At 42.4% G+C, this 14,715-nt stretch overlaps 1 long non-coding RNA gene across 1 annotated transcript in view; it reads right to left on the reverse strand.

Annotated features, from left to right (window-relative positions):
- The window catches only part of LOC108444944, a 44,035-nt gene that overhangs the window by 20,200 nt on the left and 9,120 nt on the right, over positions 1-14,715 (reverse strand). The window contains exons 2-4 of the long non-coding RNA XR_001859661.1: positions 4,935-5,051; positions 4,406-4,515; positions 3,899-3,995 (exon numbers count right to left, since the gene is read on the reverse strand). This is a non-coding gene — a long non-coding RNA (uncharacterized LOC108444944). The remainder of the gene's footprint in view (positions 1-3,898; positions 3,996-4,405; positions 4,516-4,934; positions 5,052-14,715) is intronic.

Raw genomic sequence — 14,715 nt, forward strand, 5'->3', positions numbered from 1 at the left:
CTGAACCAAGCAGAACAACTTATGCTGTGTCCCTTTCTGTGAATGGCTGAGGGAAAACTGTTCCTACAGCTCAGGTGTCCTGAGAGAGTTTCTGCGTGCTTACTGAGTTTTTTTGCATTTAGAGGGCACACACACGTGATGCAGCCCAGCTGATGGCATTTGTTTAGGTCACAGATTATGTGCCATACACCTGACCTTCCACCTCACCTCCTGCTGTCATTTTAGCTGGCTCAAAGAAGGGGCACAAAGCACTTGGGCTGCTCTGTGCTCCTCTTGAGCTACAGTGAAGCCAAATGACCTTCCCTGGTGTGGTGGAAAGCAATGGAAAATCTGGCCCTTGTGCTGCAGAGACTAATGATCTCTTCTTTTGCTCTCTTGTCTGAAATGTCATCTTAGATGTAAATTAAGAAAGAAAAGGACTGATGAATATGTAGGACAGGAGGGTTGAGTGCATGTCACATGTTACCACTCTGATCCGGATAAATCTTCACGTCTCTGTGCACTGGTATAAACAGCTGTACAAAGAATAAGATACACCAGTAGGGGACAAACCTGTTAAATAGACATACTCGTGGAAGCCCAATATTAAAGGTCAAATGCAAACTGATAACTTTTGGACCTGGTCTGCTGCCTTGGGTCACTGAGTTCACACCATGTTTACAATGAACACTGGACTTGCTCCCTCACTCCAATTCCATTCAAGAATATTCCAGCAACTACTGCATAGAAACACTGAGCTGTGTTGAAGGTCCCAAAGGAAAGGGAGGTCAGCACCAGGTCTTTTCTAAATGGCACCTTGTACTTAAAGTACTGGTAAATGAAAGGTTTCCATTTGCCCCGAAAAAGGACATAATCCAGAGTCATGTAAAATGCAGGATCCTCTGAAGGACATAATTCCCACAGTAGTAGATGACAGTGCGGGAGCTGATTTTCTTTAAAAGACAAACATTGTGTCAGTTGACAGGAGCTCTGCTTGTCAACCAAGACGTGTTCTACTGTCTGCTACACCAACACAGAATAAAGGCGGTGCTTTGAGTGTCCAAATTCTATTTGGCTTTGATTCTAAAAATACCTACTCAGAGTTCCCAAAGATGCTCCCACTTAAAACCACATGTTCTTGAAGAAAGTACTAATTTTGTGGTGGATGTTAACTGTAAAGGCACATGTTGGGAAGCTCTGATTTCATGCTTTCGAGATAAGTATAGTTCAGCAGCTTGGACATGCTTTGTTCCTTTCAGAACCAGAAACAGTCTAGTGAAGCATAAGCAGCAAAAGGATTTGGTAGTTTGATCATAATTGGAAGTGAAAACTTGCATGCTAGTTGTACATATATTTTTATCTCCCTCAACTTTCATCTGATGTACAAAGGGTCTCAAATAAAACAGCCTGTTTGATTCTGTATTCCACCTGTATTTTTATACTGGTAATCTTGACATATTTCACTGAATATTAAATGATTATTGTAGTGGATGTACTTTAATGAGGTACCTAAACTTTTTATTACAAGAATTAAGGGAGACTTTGACTTCAAATGCTTTAAACCTTCTGTGCTTATTTCTTTTCTCAAGATTAACTTTCTGTGTTAATTCACTGATAATAAAATCATAGTTGGCATGTTAAAAAGAACACGGAAAAAGGTTCAGAAATGTGGCTGATGCTTACCTTCAGGGTTCAGAAATCAGAAGAGGTCCAGATGGGAAACACCTCTGAATTTTTATTAATGTTGTCTGACCAATGTCTTCAATGATAGTGTTCCGAATGGTGCATGAATGTACTGGCAGTACCTGAATGCCAGCTCCTGGAAGAGACTTCCTGGAGTTTTGCCACAGCTTTTGGCATAGCCAAGTCAGCTCTTGGCAATGGGTGACTCCTCAGGACAAGGTTTCCTACTTGACTTCATTAATTACTTTTCAGTTGTTGTGCAGTATAATATGGTACTGAAAATATAGTGAGAAATCAAGGAAATACCTGTAAATGGGTAATAGCTGCAATACAAAGGTAGAGACTGTGGAGAAGTAGGTGCAGGGCGTCTCTTACTGCATAAATGTGAAAGTTACCAAGCAAAAATTCCATCAGAGGAAAAAAGCAAGAGAGAGGGAGATCACCTTTTTGCAACAGCTCTGTTGCTCTGTTTTGCAGAGATGTTGGCATGATTACACAAGTGTAAGGAGGATCAAAGAGGCAGTCTTGCAGATGACAGCAGCTCTTGCCAAATTCTACTTCTTTATAGCCTTTGCTTCAGGGAATTCTGACAGCCGTGCTAAAGCTCTCTACTTATCAGGTGGTAGGTTAAAGGAAAACTTGTCTTGCAGGCTTCACATTGTAAATGCAAGTGCTTTCTTTGCATGGCTAGAGTGGTGCCTGCTTTAAAGATTATACAGTATTGTACAGCTGATTACAGGGACAACGTAAATAGATTTTCCTGGAGGATTAGAGCTCCTGGGAGATGGGACCTACAGGAAAGACAAATGATAAGAGACTACAGGAAGCACAACAACCCTGTGAGACTGGGCTATTTGAACCGTCAGTCACTGATAATCCATCACTAATGCTAGCTTCAAGACAAAACTCTCAAGTCTTCTGGGGCAGAGCCAGGCAGAACTGGCATGAGCTTTAGCTACAAGTTATCATAATCCTCCATGTGTGAATGGAAGTGTGAACAGAAACGCCGCATCAGTAAGGAATAATGGCTAACCTGGCTACATCTATCTTGGTGAGTGGAGATGACTGCAACTGGTTAGCTTCCTGTCCATCCTGAAATGGGTGGGAAGGCCTCGGTCAAACAGGCCCCAGGAGCTGAGCAGCAGTGCTACACCTTGCATTATTAACGGAGGGATGGGGGTTTTGCTGCAGCATCAGCTGTTACGAAACAGTTGGACTACTTGGAGAGCGGATGATTTTTGTTTTGTCAGGCAACGTGGCTGAAAAAGGAATGTCTCTAGCTGGGTACACAGTGCTCGCTGTGCATGAAGCTCCAGAAGGCTTTTTGGATAGCAGCTGTTGGAACGTGCACCCATTTTTTCCTTTGTGCTTCCCACTGTGTAGCAGCTGTCCGCAAGGCCGTCATCAGGCACCGGACACAGCCAGACCACAGAACACTAAAAAGGGGCAGCTTCCAGGGCAGGAACAGAGACAATGAAAACCACCAACAGATTGTCAGCGATACTCACTTAGCAAAGAGGAAGCTGTCCTTGGGCAAGGCTCTGTACTAAGGCTCTGGCAGCCAAGACAGGATTCAAGTCTGGTTTTCAGCCGTTGCAAAATCCTGTGTGCATTTGACCTAATCAGTTCAGGAGGGAGTGGGAGGGCAGCGACAGTGTTGCTGGTCTATGTTCAAGGCAAGCCATGTGATGCGGAGCAGGTTGCACCTTTATTATGTGAACAAGTATCAGTGGACAGGTAATATTTCAACGGTAAGGCACACAACATTGTGTTCCAGTCTTACACAGAATCAGTAAATTGCAAACCCAAGCAAGTTGCCAATAATTGCACAGGACACGTAGCCTGTCAGGCCCTTTGAAGGTAGCTAGAACAGGTGGGGTGGTGACAAAGTAGTTAAATCCGCAGGGAAGCAGTGGGAGAGCCCAGGGAAAAGGAACTGCCTGGAGAATAACTAAAAACTAGTATGCTTGCTCTTGAGCGCCTTTTGTCTAGGCTGTTCCTCATTGTGCTGGAAACACCACCATCTCCCCTGGCCACTCATTCAGGGCTTAATTGTCCTTGCAGCTACACAATCTGTCCATGATGTTTAACCTAAGTTTCATTTGGTATAAATTAGGTACCCCTATATCTGCCCTGGTTAAAGGGCAGACTGATCCCTTTCCATTTGCCATTTTTGCCAATAATAGGCTGACTCTTTTCTGGGCTAAACAATTCCTCCCACTTCATGTTTACTCACAGGCCGTGTGGTTTCCAGACATCTGATGGTTCTCATTGATATCCTCCTTGTCCTTGCCTCGTTTTGAAGGGCAGTATGCCACTCAAACACAGCACTCCTGTGGATATGGAAAGGAAGGGTTGCCTCACATCTCTTGGATCCTCTATTTGTGTTTTCAAGTCACACTTAAATCTAGTTCTGTTATTCTGTGGTACAAGCAGGCCTCCTGGCCAGTGTCAGGTGCAAGAGGCATGATCTTTAATTTTCTTTTTCTCCATTAAAAGTATCACCAGATTTTCTGTGGAGATACTTAACAGCACTTGCGTTCCTACCTCTGAAAATAGCCCTCTGGAAACTTGCAAAATACATTTTTCCATCTGGACAGTGAATTATTAATAACTAGAGTTTTCTAGCAGCTTTTGCGCGACCATTAAAATATTTCCCCACATACTGTTTCTTTTGCTTGTTTAGAACATAAGACAGCCGGGTCCTGGGCTGGAAAGGGAAGGCTGCCCTGTCCTCACATACCTGTATGTGCTCTGGAGTTCCCAGGATATGATTCACAGCAGCTGCTGCTTTTCAGGCAGCACTGTGCTGACTGACCCTCATATGCCTACAGACTCCAACAAGGATTTTCCCTAGGTGCAAACACAGGAAAAGAGTTGTTTGGGGAATTGTGGCTCTCTTAGCTACTCATATCCCAGCTAAACCTTATGGTAATATTTTGGGGCTAGGAAAAGGTACTAATTGGAAATGCTGTTGTGCAATAGAGGTATGAGATCTCTTTTAAAGGTGGATTGTTATAATGCAGTGCAGCAGACCAGCCTGCCCTTCCCTCTCTAGGGATGCACATTAGTACAGACCTTGTAGTGCTTCTTGCTCTGCTGGGATCTCAGTATCATTGTTCCTCCAAAGTTAAACCAAAAGCACTGCCCAATCTAAATGACAAGATGTCACTTTGCAGCATTTCTCAACTACTGGATCTGAGAACAGTTTCTTTTCATGTTTGCTGAGTAATGGGTTTAGCATTTGACAGAATCCTTGGAGATTTTTTTACCCAGTGTCTCAGGCTTCTCTCGAAATCAGTTTCTCTCTCCCAGCAGGCAGTCAATGATGAAGAATACGAGTGGTGAAGTAGAGCCCCATGTCAGTCCCCTTTGTCACTGGAGTCAGTCTGAGTAAAAAAAAAAAAGGAACACGTTGCTTCCATAAGAAATCCACTGCCTTCTACAGAGCATTTATCACTGACAAGTGTAGTACCAAGGTGGGGAAGGAGGAAGGTTTTTTACCCTCCCCACATGCCCATGGAGCAGTAAGGAGGGATTTTATGCTTGTTTTATCTTGTGTAGAAGGAGAGATCCTCATACTTGCATCACCACGCTCAGGGATGCTAGGCTCATAGCCCTCCTCTGGAGCTTCCCACGGCTCTGATCATGGATACTAAGGGAGGGGTGGGTGGAAATGTGCAGCAAAACACATTGTTTGTTTCCAACCCCAGTGAGTAAGCCCATGGTTGACCTTAAAACTCCCCAGAACTCAAGGCTGTCGTTTGGCAATTGCCTTAGGATCTTCTGAAGTACCAAGAACCCCAAATCCAAATAAAATAGATATTTCTACAGCAACACGCATTACTTTCAGTCTCGTAAGAAAGCAATGATTTGTTATGCCTCTGTTTTTCTTCTCTTTATGTCACACTCTTGGAGTTTTCTACCTGTAAGGCTTGTAAGAATCCTGATGGTTGTCTGCACACACCTCAGGTAATGCAGCAGGGAGACTACTAGATCATTTCCATGTCCAAGATAAAAGGTATCTGCCTCCTGGGGAATGGGCCTTTAATTGGAAGGCAGTCATCTATGTTATCTAGAGCGACTGATACTGCTTTCTCTTTCTGATTACCGATGGTCTCACACAGCTTTCACTTCAGTTTCTGGAGGATTTTGTGCTTTACAGAGAAAAAATTACCCTTTGTTACGTCAGTTAAATTATGTAAGCTAGAGAGGTTCCACAGGTCGGTATTATTGACTCTATCACTACAAACCACAAATCTCATGTGAGCTGCTCCTTGTTTGAAATAGCTGCTCTGGAAATCTTATAATTAAGGGAGAGTTTTCTGGGGAATTTTAAATAGTTCTCTTACATGACGGTGAAAAGAAGCTGAAGAAGTGAATCCTAGAAGTGTAGAATCAGGTAAGCCAAGACATCTCTGCTTGAAAAAAGAAAAAACGCCATGTTTTGGGATCGAGTTGGGACTCGCTGTCTTAACAAGAACTGAATACAGAGTGTGCCCACTTTATGCACATTTGAGCCATTGATGTGAGGTTGTGGGCATCTTGGAATGGGAGGAATAGGCTGATGGTGTAATGCTGACTAAATTCTCCTCTATGACCTGTGACTTGCCCTCAGATCAGCAAGGATGTAGGAATCAGCACTTCAGAGCAGAGAGAGGACAAACTCTGCTTTTAGGAGCACCTAAGTTTAGATGGGCAGTATTACCAAGACTGGATGCAGGGTAAAAGATTTTGTGATTTTTTTTTTTTTAGTAATGAAAAGAGGTTGTTCCTAAAGTAATTACATAATACTTGCTAAAGAAGTCACCGGAGTATAGTACGTTTAACAATCTGTTGGTTGTAACCTTTCTGCTCTGCTACAGTCCTGAATGCAGAAAATGTCAATCCCTTGGGAACACTTGAGCACCCTAAATTACTTCGCTGAGGCTGGGCTCAGAGCTGAGTTACTGCTCTGTGACCATGCTCCTTGCTGTCCCACAGCTGATTCCAGATGTCCCTTGAAGAGAAGGATTTCAATGCCATTTCCAAGTTGATCGGCAGCTGGGGTGGTCAAAACAAGCCTTAGACTCTTATCATGTTCCTTATCCACAGTGGGAGTTTCACACTGTGCTTTATTGAATAGTTTCTCAAAAAGCTTATTTTAGTCAGGCAGTTGTTAGAAGATTTGAAATGCAGTCCTAGTACTAAAAGAGAATGTTTTTTTAAAAAAGTGGGGGGACACACCCATGTGGAATTGGTTTCTATGTACCCCTCAAGCAAACCTCAGCAGCTGACAAGCAGAAAGTTTTCTTTTGTTTTTTTAACTGTCAGGTTTGAAATGTGGAAGCTGACATTTCAGCTAGGTTCACTCACACACATCCTGAAAAGAACAAAAAATCTTTCTGAATTAATTAGCATCTCTCACAGCTGAGATGACAGTGGAATAAAATTCTGCATGCTGTGAGTAACAGCACCATAACCCATTCCTTGACAATGGGAGATGTGAAGTCTCACTCCTGTTACTGTGTTTGTTCTTTGGCTCCAGGAGCAGGGAAGCAGGAGACTCTCCTTTTGATCAGTCAGTGGCTCTGAACACCCACAGCAAAGAAAAAAAATAAACATACCTTTATATATGGGCTCTGCAGGGTGAAGCTTCCACTCAAAATTGCATAGAGAACTTAGGCAATGATTTTGTTTGGAAGCAGGCGTTAGACTGAAGCTAAAGTTTATGGCCTGAATAGTTTTTTAAGAAATTATGTGCATTACAACATGACGTGAACAGCTGACATGTTTCTGACTGTGGCTGAACTCTTTTGCCTCCCACATGTTGTAGTTCAAGGAGTTATTTCTGATAAAATAGTTGCTCCAATAAAACTTGTTTCCAAAACAGTACACCATGTGCAAACTGCTTTAAGATGTGAATCTGATTGTCCACTCTGCACTTGATGTAAAGTAAAATTTCCCCATGGAAATGGTGTCTGGTTCATTTTAAAGCTTTTATATTCACCAGCGTGGACTCTACTACTGATGAAGGTGAAATGTGCTAAGTGTTTATGGAGATGTTTCTTTCTGATAATCACTAGAAAAGCCCCAAAGGAAATGAATCTGGCCTTATTTCTTTCAGTGCCTTTAAGCTAAGGCAGGAAGCAAATGTTTTTCTTCTTGTGAAAAGTTATAAAACAATTGTGAATCTTTGCAGGGGTACCAAACTCTGCAACAAGATCATTCTTTACAAAAGAGACTTTAATTGCACGTCATCAGTTTGTCTTAGTAGCACTGCTTTAGCTGGCATTCAGTTTATCTTCTGTCCAAAAGTGGCACATTGATGTGTTGTGCTTGGCCCCACATTTACATTTGCATGTGTTCTATAGGAATGAGCTGGTTCTTTTCTCCCTCCCCTCTTCTTTCAGTGTTTAAGTTTCTGGAGTCATCTGCTTCCTGTCCAAAACACATAGAGTAAACCTCTGCACAGCATTCGAACAGAAACAGGTACCTAAAAATGCTGTGGCTCTGCTGCCTTCCCAAGTGTTACAGCTCCCAGTGCACAAAACTTCCAAATTAGCTGATCAGATGGAGCATTGCTATTTTTCAACTGTTTTTGCTGTGTGACAAGTCTTGACACTGAGCCAGCCTGAATTGGCAGCAGATCTCTGGAACAAGCCACAGGGAAAGCTGCAAAACAGAGTCATTTATCTTTGAAACAAAAGCCCTGAAGATGGAACGTCTGATTCCCTTCTCTTTGGACTGGTGTAAAGCAGTCACAATTCCTCTGAAACTGAGAGCAGAACTGCAGGAGGAAAGAACTGAGCTCTTGCACTGTATGCTCTGGCACACGTGAAACTGCAATTTTGTGTGACAGACAAACATCTACTACTTCACAGGTGAGAGGGGGGGCATGGTGAAAAACAAAAACCTATCACTCCTCGGGAAGCTTTCTTAGATTTGGGGTTTTTACAGTGTATGCTCCCTACACTGCTGGTGTAATTCCATGGTCAGTGAGAGCTTCTCTAGGTTTTAAATGGCGACACTGACAGAGTTTGGCTAATGCAATTCCATCCTCTTGATAGCATGCTTTCTTGTCTCAAAAAGTGACAGAATTCAACAATTTGCAGAATGTTGTGTTATACTTTTTGCAAATGAGTCTAAACCATCTTTTGCCCTCTTGTACCGTAACAGCAATCCAGAGAAACTGCTGATGTAGTGATGTTTTGCTGGCTCCCTGCTGGTGTGAGATCAGGCCGGGTGCTTAGAACTGCCCTGTGTTCAGAAGGGCTATTTTGAAACAATTTGATCGCGACCGCCAGTATGTACAATGCGGAAGTGAGAAAATGCTGAGGAAGTAAAATGAGCTGCTGAATGACACTGATCTCATCAGATCTTAAAGGGAAACTCCAAGGTTTCAGAAGAGCTGTTTTGAGCAGCTGCTGACTCAGAACAACACCAAGTCATCTAATACAGGCTGATACAGGGATGAAACCCTTATCCAACTCTTTGTCAAGCACAACTCCCACTGAAGTCAGTAAATGGGACTCCAGAGACACGTATCGCTTTCATTTTACAAAGAGGCAGTCAGAGAGGAATTTTTTCCAGCGAAAAAACACCCAGTGAATGAGCAGCAGAGCAGGCCATGCTGTGTCTCAGTAACATGAGCGCAGCATATGCTGCTCACAGATTTATAGCCTGAGTCTGAGCACATGATGCTGTCTGGTCTGCAGTATCAGTTTCAGCTCTGGTGGTTACTTTGCCACGTAAGAAATGTAACTTTTCCCTGTGTGTTTATACACACCCGTGTGTTTATATACTCACCCCAAGAAACTGAGCACCACAGGAAAGGAAAAACCCCAAAGGCAATTCAAGACAAATTAACCCATAACCAAATTTTTAGTTCGAGTATGTTCTGTATGTTAGACTAAATGCATCAAACATTATTAAAAGCAACTCTTGACTTTTTGGGGGCTTTATGTCATTTTTCTGATAAACTTTAGCATTACAGGTGAACTCTGCTGACAATGCTGTTTGTCATGTATTTAAAAAGAGAAGTACATAAAAACCTTACTTTTCTGTACACCTGAAGGGACCTGAGCCAGGTTCACAGTTTGTTCCGAGGTGCTGTGATCTGCGCTAAAGCCTGGGCTGTGTGGCCACAGTATCATGTTAGCATGGTTGCTTTGCCGAGTAGCTGGGAATCAATAGGACACAAAGCCCAATCACTGACAGGTGGCTGTGCTTTCCAGCAGATAACTGTTTTGCTCACCTCCTGCATGAAGAAACTGGGGGTTTCTTTCCACTCTTCAACAATTTTTTTAAAATTTAAAATATGAAAATAATCACTTAAGCTGCATATTTTCATTTTGACATGCGAAGGCAAAAATAATTGTACTTTGTATTAGTAGGCCGAGATGATAATACGCTTCTGTTGTCTGGGCTCATTTTTAGTTCAGGTTACAGAAATTCCTTTGCACTATGTGGAGTGGGTTGAAAAACTGTATTACGGATTTACCTCCGTCCCCGTAATAGTGTCAATCTAGGCTGAGTGTAATTTTGGCCATGTCTAGATGGTGGTGTAAGACATGTCGGCACGTACCAGGACAACCTTCCATTTGGAAATGACATCAGTGAATGCATCTGGCATTGCTACATATAATTATCTATCTGAAAACTGACAGCAATATCAACAGAGAAAAGTTTTTAATATGAGGATGTAATTTAACCAGCTGTTTATTTGTTTTACTTGGTACCCCTCCCAGGGAAAATAGCAAAACCTATTTTCTCTTAGTCTGCAATGTAACTAGAACATCATTTCCGTGCCAATACGGCAACTGAGTGGTATCACAGATGAGAGAAAATAGAGTATGTTTTCTTTAAGAAATATCTGGCATGCTGAACAGAAAAACCTCTGTTTGAAAATCTGGCAGCTCACCTTAAGGCATTTTAAACCATGCAAGTGAGCACATTAGCAACTTCCTGTTGCTGGCAGTGCTGTGTAAGCGTACCCCAACAGTATGGACAGATAATGCAGAGCCCATCTGGAAAGCATGTAACAGCCTCTTCAGAAACCGCTTTGCCTTGGAACAAATCACATCCTATTGCTCTCAAAAAGCAGAGGATTCTGAGAGCAAACTGCCTTCAGAGACTCTGTTCCCGTGGCAAGAGAAGGAAGACCATTTGCTCCTACTAAAACAACACGACCCTTCTTTAAATTTGCAGATTTCATGGTGGCGAATTGATTCATACAATATTTTTTCGGCATAGGCAGCTGGACTGACCTGTCAGTCTCACATCTCTGCAGGTTGTCTGCAGAAACAGAAGAGCACCTGCATCTCCTCCCTGTGAGTCCCATACACGGCTCACTACGCCATGCGCTTCCCGACCTTAAATTTCCTGCGTAGAAAGTGGGTGAATATATAACTCTTGTCTCTGCAGCGTTTTTCACAGAATAGAAACCTAGTGATCGTGAGCTCGCAAACAACTTTTTTTCCCCAATGCAGTCCTGTCAGAGAACTCGTGATCAAGGGAGGAACTGAAAACACTCCCTGAAGGAACAGAAATGCTGTGACATATGAAAAAATCCTTTCAGGAACAGTTACCGCACTGTAGACGTGCAGAGCAGCATTCCCTATGTTTGGCTGCTACTCTGCAATTATAACCCTACCAAAAGACTAACTTTTTTTGGTAACTTCATTATCAGAACAAAATGTTTGTTTTAGTCGTGCCTGCTGCTTCTTTGGTCCTTGCTTAGACCAAGCTCTGAAGTACTTTCAGGGAAGCAAGAAGTGAACACGATGAAGTGCTGAGCCTCATCAGCCAAGCTCCCTTTCTGAGGCCTGCTGCAGATCTGCAAGACAGTGTTCATCCTGATTTGAACCTTGTGGGATAATTTTAATTGGGAGTTATTAATTTTTGGCAAATAAAAAAAGGCACCATGCTAGTCTGACTCCTGCTACAGACGAAGTCTTTGTGGGATCCCTTTTAGCACTGCTGTGGGATCTGATGCTGTGGAAAATCACTCTCCAAGTCCCATGACTTTGGCTTCTAAGGTGCACCTCAGTTTGCTTTTGCTGCTGCTCTCTGCAAAATGAATCCTTCAGGTGAGAGGAGTCACAAGGAGTTAAAGGGAACTGTAGATTAATGCCAGAGAAGCTAAAGAAGAGCCAAAGTGAAGGGGTAGAAGTGGAACACAAAGTGCAAAATCTACGGAGAGCTGAGGAGGCAAAGCAACATGCAAACAACTGAAGAGAAGGATGCCCTAGCAAAGGGTTGGATCAAGAGTTATGCAAGAAGGTATAGCTGAGAAAGAACAATGGAGGGAAGAGTAGCTAGTGATAATTGATGGAGTTCTCTCCTTGGAATGCTTCTGTGAGGAGTTATCCTAAATATTCTCTTAAGGGAGACAGGAAGGCAGCAAGAGGAAGTGGTTTCCTTAGGAAGATGGGAGGTTCACTTTGCTGTCCCACTTACACACTTCTGACCTCCCATCTCTTCCGCGCTCCCAAACTGTGTTTATTACCAAACTGCTTGCCGTACCATTAAGAGATTTCACCCTCCTCCTCCATTTGCTGCTAACGCTCCTCCTCAATGCAACAAGGCATTTTTCCCTTCTAGGCAAAACCATCCTGTCTGTGCTTGTAATTGTGTCTGTGTTGTTATGGACAAGGGTCTTTTCATTCCAAGACTCAGTGAGCTATTTTGGCCAGGCACACTGAATGAAGCATTTATTGCTTTCCCTTTAACGCAGTGTCCTTTTATAGGACACTCCATTTTAAAAAAAGCTCAGATTAAATAGCCCAGTAAAAGTTGGACCACATTACAGAAGAGATTGCTTGTCACATCATATAAAATATTCTATGATGCTGTCCCACATGGGACACTGATACTCTTGCTGTGTCAGAAGTAGATGGGGTTCAAGAGACACACACACTGAAACACACCACTTTAAACAAACCAAATGCATTTTGATGAAAAGGCAGCATGGAAGAAAGCCAGTTCTAGAAAGGACTTTGGAGTGCAGAGAACGGTTTGGTTCATTTCTTTGGGAATAAACAAATTTTATGTGTGTGTTTGTTTTTAAGCCTTTGAAATCAGGTTATTTTGGAAAGTATCTATTTAGAGAGATCCATGATGGCTAACTCAACTCACTTCTTACTAATTTTTGGGATCTTGTGGTGCAGGATACACACTACCTTCCTCACAGGAAATTTCTAAAGAAATAGAGGCACCAAAAAGTAGTGGGGCAACACAACTCACTGGAAGCTAAAGAGTAAACTACAGAAGTTTAGTCTTCTGTTTCCTTCCAGCTTGCATTATGTCCAGTCAGAGTACCTCATTTGTACAGGGAACGAGCCAGTCACTGACTCTGTCCCCTTTTACATGCCCTGGTAAAAGCTTGCTGCATTCAGTGCCATGGGGTCTTCCAGAGGCAACCGGATCACTGTGATTCGGGCACAGTGGGTGGACGCAGGCCTGAGGGGAATTAGATTCAAACCTGCTATTGCTGCACTATCAACTCCTTTTAAAAACTGTGTTACATGAAAATCAACATACTCCCAGAATTTATCTGTGGGTGTGTTTTGCAGTGTTGTTGCTCCCTCTCTGCCCAAACTGAACCTAGGGAGTCGTGTTTAGGCTTGCATGAGCAGGCAGAATGTCTCAGAAGTGCAACTACAGTATTGCTTTTCCCGATGGAGTTCATAGACAAGTCAGGCACAAGACACGCCTCAAGAGCAAGAACTGGAAGCAGGATCCGTACCTGAGTATCAATTTTGGAAATAACCAGGTAGATACACTGCTACTGCAAAAATGCACAGCTGTACTCAAAAGCCTCTAAATGACTCAAGGAGCTATGTGCCTTCCCCATATGAGAAATTAGGCTCCTTTATCAAAAGGTTTCACCAAAAAAGGTGGTGATGGAAAGACAGAAGTTGGAGGAATGGGAAAAATAAACTGAGGATGTTGGATGAGTTAACAGCAAACTGGACTATGCCTCTCAGACTGATGTGACTATGGAAAGGGTTGGGCCCTTACAGACACGTAAAGCACATTTCATTCCCCTTTGTTAAAGGAACTCCTTCTGTTTTAGTGACTTAGAGCTAATGTAACATTGGTGGAAACCTGAGCATTCTGTACTTCCTATATATGGAGAATGGGCATCTAATCTTTTTAACTTCAGTGTTTCCCTTATGGATGTCTGATATTTTCTTTGCCATTTGCACTGTGAAGAAAAACTGGTTTTGAAGATATTAAGAGTTCTTAAGTCTGCAAATAGTAGCAAGTCTCCATATATGTGTGTCTGTACAAAATTAATGTCTGCAAATTGAAAACATGAATTTATATAAACACAAGCCTCACAGTAGCATAGAAGGCAAATAAAGCCTTATAATTCAAATGGGAAACAAACGAAGGAAATCTTTTCCAACTTAATCCATCTCTGCCCAATTGGTAGGCACTAACAAAGCTTTACTTTTCTTTTTGGAAGAGATGCCTGCTGGGGAATGAAGAAAACACTGTGTTGTGGGAAGGATGAACCAAGACAGCTGTTTAAATTGCTTACTGTATTATTAAGCTGTTCTTTGTATGTTTGTTTTATTGTTTCTGCCTTTTTATTCTGGAGTTGCTTAACATTGACTGGTGTATGAGGATACAAAAAATGGCTGGAATTATATTTGCGAACATGGCTTAATTCTCCACTTGAGCAGGCAGAAGAACAGAAGAAGTTTGAGATGTGCTGTCTGGTTTAATCATTGTAAGCCTGGCTGGGCAAAGGGAGCTTTGCTTGTTACTAGGATAGCAGTCAAGGAAACAAAAACCAGTCTAACAGAAGCGAGCTTGTGCGTTGATGCCAGCCGAGAGAGACACCAGGGACATCAATCTTCTTTGTTCAAAGAAGAAATGGTTCACAGGAGGTCAAGTAGTAATTTCTGTCTTAAAATAATGTTGCACATTTGCCTGCCTTATGCAGACTTGAAACCTTCTTTTAACTTTTCATCAATTAAAAGCAGACACTTAAGACAAGCTATTGTTGAGCTAAGTGATAAAGGTCATGGAGTTTCAGGATAAGAATGGCTTGAGCCCACC

This window comes from Corvus brachyrhynchos, unplaced genomic scaffold (assembly GCF_000691975.1).
Source record: "Corvus brachyrhynchos isolate BGI_N302 unplaced genomic scaffold, ASM69197v1 scaffold112, whole genome shotgun sequence".
Lineage (NCBI taxonomy): Eukaryota > Metazoa > Chordata > Aves > Passeriformes > Corvidae > Corvus > Corvus brachyrhynchos.